This window comes from Suncus etruscus, chromosome 2 (assembly GCF_024139225.1).
Source record: "Suncus etruscus isolate mSunEtr1 chromosome 2, mSunEtr1.pri.cur, whole genome shotgun sequence".
Taxonomy (NCBI): domain Eukaryota; kingdom Metazoa; phylum Chordata; class Mammalia; order Eulipotyphla; family Soricidae; genus Suncus; species Suncus etruscus.
This window is the reverse complement of record NC_064849.1, coordinates 48,051,097-48,070,678: the sequence shown is the minus strand read 5'-3', so window position 1 is coordinate 48,070,678 and position 19,582 is coordinate 48,051,097.

The following is a 19,582-nucleotide window of genomic DNA, read 5'->3' as shown; positions in this document are numbered from 1 at the left end:
CCTGTTATTGAGATGGTTCCCCAAACATTACTAGGAGTGACTCCCACATACTTAACCAGGAATAACTTTTGAACACCACTGAATGTGTCCCAAAACTAAAACAGAAAATAATAATTTTCATTATTTTCAGTTGATTGAGTTCTGTGAGACTAATCAGGAGTGACTCCTGAGTATAGAGTCAGGACTAATCTTTGAGCATCACTGGATGTGCTCCAAAAAAGTAAATCACAATAAACAAACAGAATTTTATATTGTAAAAGGTATCATCTATGCAACTGTAAAAAAAATCAGTTCTTTGAGGTTTAAATTTCATACAAAGGTTAATTTTTGCATGTAACTCTGGTACATTTTGGGTTTAGGAACTGTTCACTCTCTCAAATTTTCAGGAGTAAAAATTATGACTAGTAGATGTTTCTGTTGGTTTGAAATATACCCTAAGGCATCAAGACAATAATAAATTTGAAGTGGCAAGCACTATCACACATATGTACAAATATCCACAGTTTTGTACTATCAGATTTACAAAACGTGTACACATCACACATATAATTTACACACAAAATATTCAATAATTTCAAATATTATTATGTTTCAAAATATTAGCTGTAGGTATCTATATACAATTAAAATGAATATGTTTCTATTAAGTACAAATGGAAAGCTTAAAGATATTTTACTTGGGAGCCAGAGTGGTGGCACAGCCGTTGGGTGTTTGCCTTGCATATGGTTAACCTAGGATGGATTGCATGCGCGATTAGATCCCCAGCTTCTCATATGGTCCCCAAGCCAAGAGCGATTTCTGAGCTCATAGCCAGGAGCGACCCCTGTACGAAACCAGGTGTGCCCCCCAAAAGAAACCCACCAAAAATACTTGGAAAGATAGATTTTAAATAAAATATATGGAAGTTCTGTTATTTGTAATATTATCTTACATGTAAAGTATTACTGGTTACTTGTGTTTTTAATATCACAATGCCTATTCACAATAATATTAAATATACTTTTATAACATAATGTTAGTGATATTTTAATAATTATTAATTATTAAAATGTTAGTAATTAATATTATTCATAGTTTCCCAACAGAGTTATACCACAACTAGATACGATGACAAAGACCTATTTGGATGCTATTCTTTTTACTTCAGAGTAGAATATATTCTGAATTAACAGGAATAATTGTAGGTAGTATCTTTTTGTTTTCCCTAGTTTATATTTGACTCACCTATCTCTTTACTGTCACTAGAACGCTTTTTACAAAACACTTAAAATAAAAAGAGGTGGGCAGGAGCAGTAGCCCAGCGGTAGTGCGCTTGCCTAGCACTTGGCTGACCCAGTACAGACCTCGTCCCATATAGTAGCCCAAGCCAGGAGCTATTTCTGAGCACATAGCAAGGAGTAACCCCTGAAGGGGTGTGCCGCCCAAAAACAAACAAACAAAAAAGAGGATCATAATATGCAGTTGCATATTCACGAGGAATTTGAAACAGGAAAAGCAGTAGTCTGGGACGGATTGATAGCACAGCGGTTTGTCTTGCACGTGGCTAATAAGGAAATTATTCAGGTTCCATTGGTCTCCTGAGCCTGCCAGGACAATTTCTGAGCAATGAGCACTGTCAGGTGTGCCCCCCAACAAACAAACAAACAATAAGCAATTCTTAATCTTTACTTTTATTTGAGGCCTCTGCCCTGAGCCTCTTTAATCATTCTTATATAAGGGACAAGGAATTTTAGAATCATGAGAAGACTACAATGTTTTTCTTCTTTTTGAAAAACAAAACAAAAAAACAACAATCCCTCTCCATCCCACTTCACCATAATGCTACTGTAAAATTGTAACAATTACTCTATAAATATTCTGAGGGACCCCTTCTAAACAAAGAGATATAAGGATAGATTCTTATGTTATTCCACAAAATGTTTAGGCTGTCATATTTAGTAAAGTCACTCCAGCATCAGGAATCAAAACATAATGAAAATGAATACTTAATCAATAAGAATATTCGAGTAATTTTATGATTACTAATACATTGACAAACATAAACACATTAATAAATACATAAATAATAAATACACACATAAATACATAAATAATAAACACAGAAATACATTAATATAAAATAAGAACTTGATATCATTGAATGATAAAAGAGTATATCAGACTATTAGTCTCCCCTCAGAGTAGTCATTCCTTAAATAAGATGATAATTGTAGATCTAGGGTTATATACAAGACAAATTTGTAATAGAACAACATTAAAAAATAATGAAATTGGCAGCCAGAATGATAACACAGTGGGTAGGGTATTTTTCCTTGCCACAGGTCAACTTAGATGAAGAGACATTACAAAAACTAATAGATTCATATAATATATATAAGAGCTGATTTTCCAAATGAAATAGTTAAAAATTGAATGTATTTTGTGCTTTTTTTTTCAAAGAATGACAGTATGCAGCATGAATATATAAAGTTCAGTGTTAATATATATTAAATATTTAAGAGTAATCAGTTTATGCTACCAATTCAATAAAAGGTAGAATTTATTCTATTCTAATTTCAATTCTACCTATAAAATTACTTAAAAAATTAACATATAATATACTTAGAAATTCCTTTCAGGTGATAGGGAGATAATACATAAAGAAACACGCTTTTTATTTAACCAACTCCATTTCTTCTTCAGCACCATGTGATCCCCTGAGTATGGGCAGCTATAGCTCTGGAGTTCTCTGGGAAACTCTCAAGTGGTATTCCAGGAAATCCCAGCATCACCAGACCCAAAGAGCTGCACATTCTCAGGTCCCCACTTGAATTATTAGCATGCTTGGCCAAAATCCCCATAGGGGGCATCTTGGGCACTGAAACTCATGTACTCTAAAAAAAAATAAAGCAGATAAAATTTTTAAATATGAGTATATGCAATTGATTAATATCTTCTTATGTTCTTGAAAAAGTCACTATTCAAATAAATATAACAATCTGTATAAAATACAATTTAATGTAACAAAGTTCACCTATGTGTTAATAGAAAGTATGAAGTTTTTTGTATTCCAGGTAGAATAAAAACTTAAAAATAGTTGCCTTCAAAGAAATATGACCATATCTTTACTCTAATACATTTTAAAAGACATATTTAAAAAGACATTAAAGATTTAAGCATTGAGAAAAGGAGAAAAACAACTGTATTATTACTTGTAAATAATTATTACATTGCTTATTTAAAAAACTAATTTAAAATTTTACCCTCCAAAACAAAACATTTTATTATTTATTATTATTAATCCTCAAAATGTTGAATATGAAATATTGTTTAAAATGCAGAATAAACAATGAGCACATAAAATGTTCAACTCATTAGAAAAAAGCACAGTGAGATACCATATTAAAATCTAGTAAGAAAGCTCAATAAAAACTAATTATAAATAATAAATATTAACAAGAATGCTCAGAACATAGTAATTTCCTAATTTGCTAGTGAAAATGTAAAATGTTATGAACACTTTGAACAGTTTACATAGTACCTAAATTTTTGTCTGTGATTCAGCAAGTTAGATACAATTGAAAATTAAATACATTAAAGCAGATATCAAACTGATATACATATATATAGTATATACACAAAAATCTCTACCAGAAAATTTCATAGTATCTAAGGAAGATGCAAGACACATTAAGTAATAAGGATGGGATGGAGATTATAGCACATAGAATGAATTTTTAAAATCTTAAAAGTAATTAACTGCTCTCATATGTAGATATGATAACATGAATGAACCTAGAAGAAATTATGTTAATAGAAATAAATCAGGCATAAGATAAAATATACTGCATTATGCCATTCATATAAAATATGTAGAAAAGAAAAATTAACCCAGAAAACAGACTAGAGGCAAATAAGAGTGGGGTAAAAGAAAATGAGAAATCTTAGATTAATGAACATGATATATGTTATGTGAAAGATAAAGACTCCTAGGCCATTATAAAATGTAATTGAATTAAACATCAAATGAAATTCCAATAAAATACTAGAATATGGTACATTCAAGGCTATAAGGATTAACAATAAAAATAAAACAAGTGAATTATTGAATTAAATTTTAAGATATCTATTATTTTCACAGGGATACAGCATGAATTTAGTAAAATTAAATTATTGAAGTCATTTAAATTTTAAATAAATGCAGTCTACTCTCTTTTTTAATAATTTTACTTTCCACAAAAAATTATACCACTGTAAAAAGTAAAGAATAACTTTCTAAAAATTTAAGGTAATATTTTATTTATATAATTTAATGCCACATAATTTAAATATTTTAGAAAACATTGCTTTAGTTTCAAAACTTTTAAAATATCCTATTAAAAATAAGATATTTATTTTAATAAAATGTCTTAAACACTGTGTTTATGAAATCCAGTGGAATTCCTGATCACTGCAAGCATCAACAGAGGCAGAAAATGTATCTGATAAAAGCACAGATACATGTCTTAAGCAGTAGAACATAAGCCAAGCATGTGCAAGATCCTGATTTTGATCTATAAACTTACATAGCTTCCTGAACACTTTGAGGTGTAGCCCTGATGGCGCCCTAAGTCACCAAGTGTATTCTTAGGGGTCTGCTCCTGAGTACCGGAAGGCTAATACAAAATTACCATGCTTGCACTTCTGTACTATTCATCAGTAAGAGTGACTCTAAATCCCAAAAACCTTTGGGTATAATTTTTATAAATAAATTAAATTATTAAAAGAAAAAATAGAATACTTGTTTTAAGCACAATTTTCTATCTAATATTATTATGCAAATTATAGACTCAAATTATATTTAAGTTATATTCACAAGTGAAATATGAATATTTGAAGTTCAATTTACCACTAAAACCATCAAGAGTGGATATAACCTCATTTCGACATGTATGGACATCTACAATACATAAAATAGTGATTTTTACATGGGGCCTGGAAATCTAGTAGAAAACACAGTAGCAAGAGAAACAAAACAATAACATTTGATGATCGTGGAGGTTATATTAGGGGTTATATCTTTATCATAAAAGCTTGTTTTTATTTGACTTCATAGTGATTATCTGACTTTTTTAACTGACTTCATAGTGATTATTTAAAATTCCAAATAACAAAAACCACATCCTTTCTATTTTCTGTCATACACCGGGTTAATTTAACCCTACAGAACTTCTCTGATTTTCTCAAGTAGTGAAAAAAAGTCCTGAGGCGTCCATTTCTCTGTATCAATCAATAATAATTCTTTTTTCCTTTATACTTCTTATATATTCTTTATTGATTAAAAAGTCTAGAGATCTTCCAGCAGAGAAACAGCCCAGCTCCACAATTAATCTCCAAAAGAACTTAAAGCTACTAAATCTTTCCAGTGGGAGTTTGGGTTAAAAACTTTGGGACCTTCTTGAAATAGAGGCAGACAGATTCCCTTTTCTTCCCGAAGGCACAGTAGCCCCAAACCATACCCAATACCCTCTGGCATAGAAATAGTTCAGTTCCACAACTGCGAAGTTCCAAAATAATTCCAGCTCCAATGATCCTGGAGTACAACAGAAATGACACCTCCAAATTTTATAGTACTATAGCCCAGTAAGCCAGCAGCAAAGCTAATAGAAATGTTATATAGAAGACCACCAAGTTCTATGAGAAAAAAACCTTAACACTGACAGATTCAATTAGTATTTACCAGCCCAGTAAATCCACACCACTGTGAGATATAACAATATTCATAAGTTATCTTTTAGTAAACTATTATTTATTTTGGTTTTTGGGCCACACCCTGTGGTGCTCAGGGATTATTACTCCTGGCTCTGTGCTCAGAAATCACCCCTGGCAGGCTCAGGGGACCAGAGGGGCCGCTAGGAATCAAACCGGGTCAGTCCCGGGTTGGCCATTTGCAAGGCAAACACCCTACCTTTGTACTATCTCTCTGGCCCCTAGTGAACTATATTTTTATAATCCTATTTCCTATTTTGTTGTAACAAGCAACAGAAATACATTATTGTTTTATGTCTGTTAAAAAGCAGGCTTGAGGGGTGCATGGGCCACTAGAGAGAATGATGGAGCTAAGGTCCCACTGAAGGTAGGATAGATTTTGAAACACTGATTATCTGAAACAATTGTATAATGAAAAATTTGGTAAATCATGGCATAATTAAAACATAGGTCTGTTATGAATAAATAGCTCCAGAAGGCCACAAAGAAATATTTTAAAGGATTAGTTATTATTGTTTCTTAGAAAAATCCCAATGCCTCTCCATGTTTCTTAGGTACAAGTCCTATAAATCCTTTACAAATTGATCTCTGCTAATATACTACCATGAGAAGCAAAGTTCTTATCCAATCTTTAGAAAAAGGATTGAGCAAAAAAGCCAAACAAAAGTCTTTATATGTAGCAAGTTATTCAAGTGAGTAGAAAAATCCCTGTGATTGAAAACATGGTTTTTCTAATGTTTTTAAGTATTATTATTTTTCTTGTATTTGTCACAGCAATATCATATATTCCCAATAGAACTACAACAAAATTTTATTTTCTCCAATTTCTTCTATGCTTGAAGCAGTAAAACATAGTAATTGCATTAGCTCAATAATCAATGATTAATGAGTGACTTATTATTTCTTAATTCATACTACTAAAATTTATTCTCAAATGTAACTGTATTTTTATTATTATAAAACCTATCACTAACAATACATATTGCAGTAGATGCCTATAAACATATGTCATTCTTAGAAAAATTGTTTTTATTATGTGAAGCCCAGAGGCATACTATGCTTTCAATAGAGGAATGAATTTCTCTCAATATTTCCTATTTAAAACATAACACTTTATCTCATATGACAGTTAACATAGGCTACTTTGGGTTATGAATATATACATTCAATTTTTTAAGCATGTAACATTTTATTTTCTGAGAAATTTATTTTTAGAGTTTTTCTACAAGCAAAGTACATACTAAAAGGGCAATAAAAATATTGGCCCAGAGGAAATAAATAAAGCTTAATTTTTATTTGTGATTAAAAAACTGAACATTGACTATTACAATGTTATATATAAATATCATAGACCAAATAATTAGTTCAGGTAATATTATTCCAAATAGAGTCTATTGCCTAAACACTGACATATTATTATTCTGAGTTTGATAATAGTGTATATCTGCTCTATAAGAATACTTTTAATTTTTGTTCTATTTGAGCATACCAACATATTTCTTAGTTGTTTGAAAATTTAGTCTGTAATGTCTATATATTTAATAATTGAGAAACCATAGAATTATTTTCCTAAATAATAGCTATTTACTTAATAGCTGAAGTAGGTATATAGGTATTTAGGTATTTAAATTTCACATAAAATAGATTAAATAGTGACTTTAATTATAGTATCAGAGGTATTTAAAAAAAATAAAACCTATACCATCATCACCATATTGTGAAAAGTAAGATTTTTCTCCTGAATAATTTCATTGCTTACTTGTGATAATACTGACCTGAGACTGGTAGTAGACTCAGAATTTAATCTTAATGAACTCAACTTACCTATTTCTCATGTTCAATTGAAATCCAATCTGCTATATCTTAATTCTCTATGTAGGAAATTCAGAGTCAAAGAAACCTTGTGAGAATATTTTACTACAAGGTTACATTCAAGATAATGAGTTCACTTAAAATCTGTAATCAATAGAAAACTATAGATCTTATTGTGAATGACAAGAATGAATATTTTTCTTTGGTAGAGTAGTAAAATAAAGATAGAATTTAAAGAAGTCATTCTGTCATTAGGCCTAAAATAGCAAAATGTATTATGACCAGGATATGATCCCATATTGTTCTGGTTCTGCCAGGAGTGGTCCCTGAGTACAGAGGTAGGAATCTGCCCTAAGCACCTCTAGTGTGCCCCCCCCCCAATTTAAAAATTAAAAAAAATAATGTATTGTGGCCTGGTCTACTTAAAAGGGGCAAAAATGACAGGAACTTTCTTTTGAACATTCACTTTGATCTGGACAAAGTGTTTGAGCAAAGGTTGAAAATTTGGCCAGGGCTGGAGAAAAAAGAAAAGCCAAAAGGACCAAAATCAAAATATCTACAAGCCAAGCTGACTATAGATCATCTCAACTACAGACTAGCTGGCCATATAGAGCACCAGAACAGAAGAATCAGGGAAGCAGAGACCCAGTATGGATCAAGGATGACATACAAAGGAACAGAATGAGGTCATAACCGTGGACACTAGGGAATATAAACTGTCTTCTTAAAGCAACTAAGTAAAAAGCTATAATCTCCCATGGGGCAGGAGATATAGCACAGTGGTAGGATTTTGCCTTGCATGCAGGATGGATGGTGGTTTGAATCCTGGCATCCCATATAGTTCCCCGTGCCTGCCAGGAGTAACCATTGAATGCAGCCAGGTGTGCCCCCCCCCCCCCCCCAACAAAACAAAACAAAAAGAGCTATAATCTCAGAAGTACATGCAGCTTTTATATACAGATTCACATTTGAGTGGGTAGGAAGATAGCAGGGTCATGGGTCAGAGAGGAAGGAAGAAAAGGAAGGAAGGAAGGAAGGAAGGAAGGAAGGAAGGAAGGAAGGAAGGAAGGAAGGAAGGAAGGAAGGAAGGAAGGAAGGAAGGAAGGAAGGAAGGAAGCAAGGAAGGAAGAAGGAAGGAAGGAAGAAGGAAGGAAGGAAGGAAGGAAGAAGGAAGGAGGAAGGAAGGAAGAAGAAGGAAGGAAGGAAGGAAGGAAGGAAGGAAGGAAGGAAGGAAGGAAGGAAGGAAGGAAGGAAGGAAGGAGGGAGGGAGGGAGAAAGGGATAAATATCCTTTATCAGTTTAGCAACTTTAAATGTTGACATCTGTGAAGCTGTCATAGCATGAATTTAGGCAAACATTACAGAGAAATTAAATTATCTGTCGTACTTATATTGGGCCAAAGAAATTAACTTAGTCAAAGCCCTTGTAAATGAACCAAAAACCATAGAAACCATCCAGTTAAAACAATGTGTAATGAATTATAATTGAGGATGTTTTGCCAGAGGATAGAATCAGTCCTTTCTCTTTCATCTTTTCTAAGAATATGTAACCAATTTTGTATAGCTTAGATTAGTTTAAGCCTCTTAAATACTAATCAACTCTTCTCTTTAATCATTTACCTCTACTTCTTCATTTCAGTCCTTATAAATTCTTGATTTATCTCTCCCTGGAGCTTCTTCTAGTTTTCCTACCTGGCTATTTTTTTTTAATCTCAGATTACAATTCTTTGATCCCAAATAAACAGGGTTTCTGTCTTTAAGTGACACCTGAATTTTTAAAAATGCATGATTCAAAATCATTCTTTTGTTTGTAACTCCCTTTACTTTTATGCAAAATAAATCGGAATTTATATGAATATAGGAAAATAAAAGAGAATAAGAGACTGCTCAAAAGGGAAATTTTCAGTTCTAATTTTTTTATCTTTTGATAAATGAAGTAGTTAACATTCTAAAATATATTGTTTATATATTATTTATATATAATATATAATATGAAATGAAACATTGATTTAATAAATATTTTATTTACATGAAATTATTTTTCTTGTAATTTAAGCAAAACTTATTTCAAAAAGTTTCAAAACTTTCAGTTAAACATTTAGTGGTAGTTCACATGAATTATAATTGAACCTATGTGTTTTTCCAAAGGAGAAAATACATTTTAGAATTTTCCAAATTCTAAAGCTATCATTTTAAAAGAAAAACAAATATAAATACTCCTATTACTCCAATCAGCATTCATGTGCCTTGAATATTGAACAGAGTCATCATCTGGACAATAGGCTCACTCTAAGACTAGAAATGCAAATTAAGGTGTCATGTTAAGAGAGAGGACATATTTCCCTGCATAATAATTAGTACAACATACATTTAGTGGATGGGATTCTAAAATTTGGACAGCTGACATTCCATTTGCAGAGACTGAAAAATTTTAACGGTAATTATTACGAGTTATATTTTCTATTGCTGCATAGAAATGATCAAAGTTTTAGTAACTTAGAGCAACAAATTTTCTGACATAGTTTATTATAGCATAAATTTTCTGTACAGTATATCATCAACTGAAATTAAAATGTACACTTGAACTATGATCTTAGTCACTACTCAATATTCTCCCTCAAGTTAGGTTTGGAAATAGATCTAAATATTGACATAATTCAGTTCATTGTGTCCTGTGTTTTCTTTGCTGTTAACTGAGAAAAGGCACACATAGACCCCTTCCTTTCAGACTTTCAGATCTCAGTCATATGATTGGTACTAGCTTAGCTTTCTTAGCTCTGAAGATCTTTCTTCAATCTTCTATAATACAGACTTATCAAAATGACATAACCATAAAATGACCTATTTTGTTACCTTTGCTATTAATATAACTAAGCAAATGGAATTATTTACTTGTCATATGTGATCCAGACACAGAGGTAGCGGGAAGGCACTTGGGAAAGTGTACAACAGAATATGGAAATACAGGGCACTATCTTAGATTTCTGTTCACCATATTAAAACAGCTTTACTTTTTATGAAAGGTTGGAGAGAGTAAGAAATAGCATAGGTGACTTTGGTTTAATACCAATAATACAAGTTCCCAGGGCATTACCAAGATCTGAGTGAAGTTTCTCAATACATCATGCTACCTGGAAGTTCTTTTCCCCACTCAGAAATTCATTAGAAAGCCTGAACAATACCACTTCACATCTGTGAACTCTCTGCTTTGCTGATCAAGGATTGGGCTGAGATGACTAGCAATAGGCCCTGGACTGCCTCAATATTGTAGTATGAATAAAGATTGAAATAAGAAATTAATGCAAACAAAACAAATTCATCAAAGATTTCTAAACCTAAATATAAAATAAGGATGGAAATAGTTATTATCAAGTGTAAAGAATAAAAAATGGTTTCGAATTATGATTTACTTTACCTTCCATCAGAGGTTCAGATGGTTGAAACTTTAGGTGCACTCTGTAGATGATCTTTTTCTATTTTACAAGCAATATATCTTACTTTGCTATTTGTTTGCATAAGGAAACTCCCCAGCAGTGATTGTGAAAGAGGAAACTTCAATTTCTCCTTGCCAGCTACTGTGAGCAGTCTCATTTTTTACTATTCCCATCCTACATTTTTAAATATTTCTGTAATCCCCCTAGAGTATAGAATTCCAGCCCTGAGTTTAGTTCAATAGCAGACTAAGATACCTTAGGCAAATGGCCAAACTCAAAAGACTTAGACCAGCAGACCACTCGCTCTGTAGCATTCCTGCATTCTCTAAAAAATAATTAATAATTGATAAGAAATACAAAGGTCCTTTTCAGGCCTACAAGACTGTTTTCCTATAAAAACTTACACACACACACACACACACACACACACACACACACAAAAAAGGTCTACAGTTAAAAGTTAGTTCTATGCTCAGTTCCTCCTCACGTATAGAGTTCCCTCTTTTTCTCCTGTACTTTTGAAAGATCTTTTCAATCTTCTAATGCTTTCATACTTGAAAAGGAACGTAGTTATCATGGACCAAGACAGAGACCTAAATTTACCGCGTTTTCATCAACTAGGGGTCCAAGGACCGGGCTATAGTCCACCTAGTAGTATAGGCTTGATGGTTTTAATGCTTAGCTTAGGAACTCATTTTTGCACAGGTCTGGCACCACAGGAGGCTGTCAGGTTTACCAATACTAACTTGAACCATGTGATTGCACTCAGCCCTTTCTAGCTATCTCCACAGCCTGTGTATGCATAGCTTTAAAATTGAATAAATTAGATTGAGAAACAGTACTACAGAAAAGGCATTTGACTTGCATGGGGCTGACCCAAGTTGCAATCTCTGCATACAAAAAGGTCCCCAAGTCACTCCAGGAGTAATTCTTGAGTGTATAATCAAGCATACCTAGAATATTACCAGGTGTGGACCAAAATAAAAATAAATAAATAATAAAAGAACTACCAATGGACAAAAGACACATGAAAAATGCTCCACATCACTAATAATAAGGGAAATGCAAATTCAAAATAACACTAAAGTACCTGCCATCTTAACCACATAGACTGGCAGATATCACAAAGAATAAGAACAATAATTGTTGGCAGGGATGTGAGGGGAAAGGAACTCTTACTCATTGCTGGTGGGAATGCCATCTAGTCCAGCCTTTATGGAAAACAACATGGAGCTTCCTCAAAAAAAAAAAAATGAACACTGAGCTCCCATATGATCCAAGTACCACTCCTGGAGATATATTCTAGGAACACAAAATACAATACAAAAAATGCCTCTGTACTTCTATATTTATTGCAGCCCTATTTAGCAAGAATCACAATAGCCAGAATCTGGAAATTACCCAGATGTCCAACAACAGATGAGTGGCTAAAAAACTGTGATACATATGCACAATAGAATACTACACAGCCTTCAGAAGAGATGAAGTCATAAAATTTTCCTATGCATGAATGGACATGAAAACTGAGTGAAATAAGTCAGAGGGAGAGAGAGAATTAGAATAGTCTCACTCATTTATGGGTCTTAAGAAAAGTAAAAGACATAATTGTAATAATGCCCAGAGACAATAGAGATGAGGGCTAAAAGGACTGGCTCATGTAATGAAGCTTACCACAAAGGGTGGTAAGTGTAGTTAGAAAAATAATTACACTAAAAACTTTCATGACAATGGTAGTGAGTGAGAGAAATAGAATATTTCTATGAGAGAAATGAATATAGGAAGGGGGTGGGGAAGAGGAAGTTGGGGGCATTGGTGGAAGTAAAGTTGCACAGGTGAAAAGGGCTATTCTTTTAAGAGTGAGGCCCAACTGCAATCATGTTTTTAATTTTGAAATTATTTTACATAAATTAATAAAAATTCTATTTATAAAATACTAGACAAAATAAAAATCATGATTAAAACAGGCTTTAATAAAATTTAAAAATAAATAATAGAATTTTTATATATTGAAGCTTTGCAAATGAGTATTGATAGTCACAATTTTTCCATATGGAATTTTGATAATATTATTACTACAAAAATTATACGATTATTAGAATGATTAATGATATTTGAATCATGTTTGCCAATTCCACATTGCTAAATTCAATATTTTCTAATTCATAATGTTAATTTTCTCAAAGTCTAGGTAAGAGAGCTTTACTAGTCCCCCCACAGTTTGACTAAACTTTAGATTGGTTTCTCTAGACAATAGACTATTGGCCCCTCCTTTTTTTGAAATAAGTACTTTACATTAGATTTTTAAATTCTTTTTCTGCATTTTGAGATGTATTTCTTCTGCTACCCAAAATGATGTCTTTTTCCAAACTGCTATACTTTCCTTTGAAGTGTAATAATCAGAGAATATAGTATGCTTATTATTCATTTTCACTGGGCTTTTACATCTATACAGAACTATGCCAAGCTGAAATGGTCCTACTCCTTTTTCACTAACTTTTTCTTTCATGTCCTTTAGCACTTGTTTAAAAATCCTCAAATTTTTGTATGTTTGTTTCCATGTATTTAGACTTCAGTCTTTCCTTTTTTACTGTAACAGTACTGGATCTTATTTCACATTACTATAGAAATGATCCCTGAAAGTATAGTCTTTGGATCTTATTTCAAAAATCTCTGGTAAAGTCTATTTTACCATTTTAAAAAGAAGAATTTATTAAAACAAAAAGAAACCTTTGGGGCCAGATAGATAGCACTGCCGTAAGGTATTTGCCTTGCATGCAGCAGGTACAGGACCGACTGTGGTTCCAAAGTCCCAGCAACCCATATGGTCCTCGGAGCCTGCCAGGAGGAATTTCTTTTTGTTACTAAATATTTTTAATTTAAAGTATTATGATTTTAAAAGAGTAATTCATAGCTAAGTTTTAGACATAACAATGTTTCAGTACCAATTTCACTATCAATATCAATGTACCTCAACACAAAGAAAATGAGTCACTAGAAAATTTTTCTAAGAGCGATTTTGATCAGGAATAACCCCTGATCACTGCTGGGTGTGAATTTCAAAAACAAACAACCAAACAACCAAAAAATAAAATCTCAACGTAAATATTCATAAAAAATTAGTGTTATAGGACAACATGAATCACAAATTATTATTAGGGGAAGTATTATATCATCTTTAAATATACTTAATGTCTACATGGAGGATCTTATAAAAAGCACTGGCTCAATAAAAATTATGTTTGTGTCAGATATGACAGTGCTATTTCATTGTTGGCTACACATTTTGAATCACTAGAATGTTTACAACACAGTATCTAAAAAGTGATTTCATTTTGTATTAGGCAGTCAGTCAAGAGTTTAATACATAATGTGAAAATATAACAAAATAGATTGCTGATGAATGAATTAGGATCTTATATGAAAACTTAATCCTCTACAAACTAAGAAAAAAGATCAGCTTGTAAGGCTGAGAGACAGTTTGTGATAGATCATATGACTAATGCTTTAAGCCCAAAATGTTGTACCTGGCCCCCCTATTATAAGACCTTTAAGGACAACAGGATGTTGCCCTGGTGGACCAAAGGATAGGGACGGAGCAACTTGGGGTATGTTCAGTAATCCAGAATAACTACTGTTTGCAAATCTAATACAAATTTAATTTTTGCTTTGCAGATTTATTCTCTTAAAAGCTTGTTTTTTCACTCGAATTTTATGAGTTCTAATTTACGCTATAACTTAATTTTTATAATAAAAAGTTGTAAATGTCTTGTGGTAAAAGCATTTTATGAGCAAGAAAAATAGCAGAGAGATTGCTTTTGAAATTGAAAAAAAAATCTTTGTACTTTTAAAGAACTTATGTACAAATTTAACCTGGTTAAAATTTGAAATACAAATACGTTTTTAGAAGGACTACCTCAAACATTGCAGGATATATAGCAGCTTACCTATTCTCAGTCTACTGAAGGATATAGACACACCATTGCAGGTGTGGTCAGCCCCAAGATATTTTTCAGGTATTATCAAATGCTCCCAATATGCTCAGAGGAACTAGAGGGAAGGTGAGCTGTAAGGCATTTGCCTGCACGTTGGGAGATCCAGGTTGGACTTTGCTTGGTTCGATCCCAGAGTCTCATATGCGTCCCCCAAGCCAGGAGCGATTTCTGAGTGCTTAGCCAGGAGTAACCCCTGGAGGTGTCACTGGTGTAGCCCCAAAACAAAAACAAAACAACAACAGCAACAAAAAAGAAAACAAAAAGGTAGGTCAACAAAAGCTCTAAATAGAAGAATGACTGCTTCTCTCTTTCACTACTACTGTCATGATAGTTGTTAGTGTATTTAATTTTCTAACTGCACTTACCCACTCTTTGTTGTAAAACGTCAGCCCTCATCTCTATTGTCTCTGGATATTGATATCAAAATTAGTAAACAAAGACATTCTATCAATCTAATAGCTTATTAAAGCTTTACCTGTGATACCAAACTAATACTCTTTCTTTTATTGAAAATGCACATAATCATTCTTTGATGTTTATTTACTCATTGATCTCTAGGCATGCCTGATCTAAGATGCTAACATTTGAACAATTTATCATCAGAGGTAAACTAACTTGTATAGTAAGTAGGTCTCTTAAATATGTAACGATGAAAAGGATAATGTGTTTGAATAAATATAAGAAGGGCAAACCCAAGCATGGCATATGGGTAAAGGGAACATATTAGAATGTGAAATGAGACGAATAAAGCTGATGAATTTTATGCTCCAAATTTCCTTTCTGCATGGTTCTAATGCCTACACTGTAAAGCAGAAACCACCAGGGGGCAATGGCACATTAGTGTGGCACACCAGAGGAGACAAAGTAGCCTCAGACCACAGAGACAGGAATAACATATTTTACCTATGGTGCACACGAAAGGTTTTTGTTCACTTAAAATATATTATCTTTTAAAGCAAACCAACTATCACTTTTCCAGATAAGATCATATAATCTAAATTTTGATGGGAATATGAAGAGTCCTTGGGACTCTGGTGGAGTCAAGACTCTAGGTGGCAGGTATAGTGATGCAATAATGTATGTATGAAAGAAACAATATCACAGAATCAAATAACCTAAAACAAATAGTTTAATTGTTTTCTTTAAATTTGGGTCTTAATGCCCATATCTTCACTACAAATTAACTTTGTATTCCTGAAAAACAAAAGAAAATATAATAGTAGGTTATAGTAGTTTTCTCTGTGCCTCTTGAATACATATTTTTAACTATAATGCAGCATATTTGACTTTATATTTTAAACAATATGCGTTTATGTAGAATATGTAGTTATGCTTTGTAGATAGAAGATATTTGATATTAAATGAGTCTGACCAAAGCACAGCACTTTAAAATAAAATCCACTATATAGGGGCCGGGCGGTGGCGCTAAAGGTAAGGTGCCTGCCTTACCTGCGCTAGCCTAGGAAGGACCGCGGTTCGATCCCCCGGCGTCCCATATGGTCCCCCAAGCCAGGAGCGACTTCTGAGCACATAGCCAGGAGTAACCCCTGAGCATCACCGGGTGTGGCCCAAAAACCAAAAATAAAAAAAAAATAAAAAAAATAAAAAATCCACTATATAACAGTAAATTGACATATATGATATACAAAATTAGAGAAATACAAAGTTTATTATGACACAAACTCATAGACATAATTTTTTAAATATGTGGTGACTTAATTTACTTATTTTAATTATAAATTTCATGAATTTTACCTCCAGATATCTTTTTTCTAATTCCCATTTATGTCTTTATTATTAAACAATAGAAATAAAAAATATACAACTCTTATATTTTTATCTAGTATTATTTTTGAGGGCTCACACCTGGTGACTCTCAGTGCTTACTCCTGGCTATTTGCTCAGAAATCGTTCCTGGCGTGGGGGACCGTATGGGACACTGAGGGGTCGAACAGTTCGTGCTAGGTTAGCACATGCAAAGCAGATGCCCTACCAGTGTGCTATTGCTCTGGCCCCTAGCCAGTCTTAATTTTTAGAAAAAATAAATTATCCGAGTGTAACTACCCATAATGTAGCATATATTATATTTCACTTGGAAATTATAAATTCTTATTATAATGAACAATTCTATAAAATATATCTACAAAATGTGTTCAAAATGCATTTCAGTTTTTTCTGTTGAACAAAATATCATTTTAAATGTCAAATGTTCATACTAAAAAAATAAAACTCAATACTTTCAAGTAGAATTGTTAGATCTATTAAGTAATTTGAAAGTTAAGTGATTCTGTGATGTCAAAAAATATTTCCTTATAACTTGATGTCAGATATTATGGATTTTTAATGATATAGAGCTTAACCTATGAACTTAAAAAGTTAAAACATGAGCTCATAATTTATTAAAAATAATCACATGCCAACGAATAATATATAATCTTTTTCTCAAATACATACAAATTTACTCAAACCTTTCAATAGACAGAGACTTCTGCTGAATCCACTTTGATATGCCTTATGTGTATTTACTATAAAATCAGGTTGCTTCACACAGATTTTCTCTGAACAAAAATAAAATATAAAGAACAATGAAGGAATAAAAGATAGCTGTTCCATCGAGTTGACTACAAAGAGATTTTGATAAGAAAGAAAACAAATATGTTTTTAAACTTGGATATATGTTTAAAATAAGATGAAGAATAACTGCTTACATTGTGTTCCATGGACACTAGAGACACCTATTTATGGGCAGATATTAACAATAAAAGTTTGACAACATTCAAAGTTATTACTTCTATATTAAGATAAGCCTTCTTTCCTCAAGAAAATATCTGCCAGACTACTGAGTTAAAAAGTTATGGCTCCCGGAGAGATAGCATAGCAGCGTTTGCCTTGCAAGCAGCCGATCCAGGACCAAAGGTGGTTGGTTCAAATCCCGGTGTCACATATGGTCTCCCGTGCCTGCCAGGAGTTATTTCTGAGCACACAGACAGGAGTAATCCCTGAGCACCACTGGGTGTGGCCCAAAAAAAAAAAAAAAAAAAAAAGTTATGGCTTTGGGGTCTCAGAGACAGTACAGATATAAGGTATTTGAATAGGAAACAGCAGACACTGATTTCATCTTAGCACTACATATGATCCCCCAAAGACTACCAAGAGAAATAATCCCTTAGTTTGGAACTAGGAGTAAACCCTGAACTCATCTAGTTGTGTGTGTATCCTTACCTACTAATTGCCCTAAATTTTCCAAATAGTAACGGAATGTTGTTTACTATACAATGGTAGCTATTATTCCATTAAAATGTAACTGCCTCTGAGAAAAAAGTGATCATAGCCATATGTGATTTATTATAGAAAACAGTTAAAAAGATAAAGTCTTTTCAAGGGATTGAAAGGTAATACTTGTATTGCAAGCAGTTGATCCTGATTCATTCCAAAGCACAGAGCTACCACACCTCCACTAAAAAGTTGCAAGTAGCTCCTGAATACTGCCAGGTGTTGCAACAGACACCCTTTTTATCCAATCATTTTAAATAAGCATTTAATTTGTGGTATATACTTTCACCCCACATTTTATTTTAATTCTATTATATTATTTCATGGCCAGTAAAATTGTTGCTAACTATAATGGCAATGCACTATGATAGCCAATTTTTGCATATGAAATCATTTTAGTGAGTAAAAAGAAAGACTTCAAATATAGAATAAATATTCATGGTTAATAAATAATGCATATTCTAAGGGGATGCAAAGAAAATGAAGTTTCTTTATACTTTAAAATATGCTAAACTTTTGGTTATTTCAGGGCTTACTCTTGCCCTTGTGCGCACTTCTTGCTTGTATGCAAGCATTTTACCCAGTATATTACTTCTTTATATTCCATTTATTAGATGTTCTGCCAACCTTAAGTGAGAATTGTTTTTAAATAAAAATTAGATGATGAAACTTTTCTGTTTTACATATGCTCTAACAAGAGAGGATAAAGGCAGGTGCATGCAGAATTAAGCAATATCACACAGGCCTAGATTTATGGTAAACTAGAGAACATTCTTCTCTGCATTTAAATATAGTTAATTTTGAATATGAATATTAGTAGCATAGAATAAAAGTTGGGGCCAGAGAGATAGCATGAAGTTAGGGCGTTTGCCTTGCATGCAGAAGGACAGTGGTTCGAAATCCAGCATCTCAGATGGAGCCTACCAGGAGTGATTTCTGAGTGTAGAACCAGGAGTAACCCCTGAGAGCCACTGGGTGTGACCCATAAAAAAATAGTTGAAATATCTATTAGTAGCATAAGTTGCATGGTAGGCATATTTTTTTAAAACATACTTAGTCACTACTAGAAATTGCCTTGATTTATTGTTATACTAAACCAATGATTTTAAAAATATATAAAGCTGGCTGTTGATGTTTAAAATAATGTATATCAAGACAGTCTTAATCTTTTAATGACTCAATATAAAGTATTTAAATTTGCAAGACTGCATCCAATATTATTAGTGAAAAATTTTGCAATTGCCGTATGTTCTGAAGTTTTTGAAAGATGTTTTGACTGCTAAACACAGATAACGTACCTGGTGTAGAAGAGAATTGGAGATCATTCAAAATTGACACAGTTTA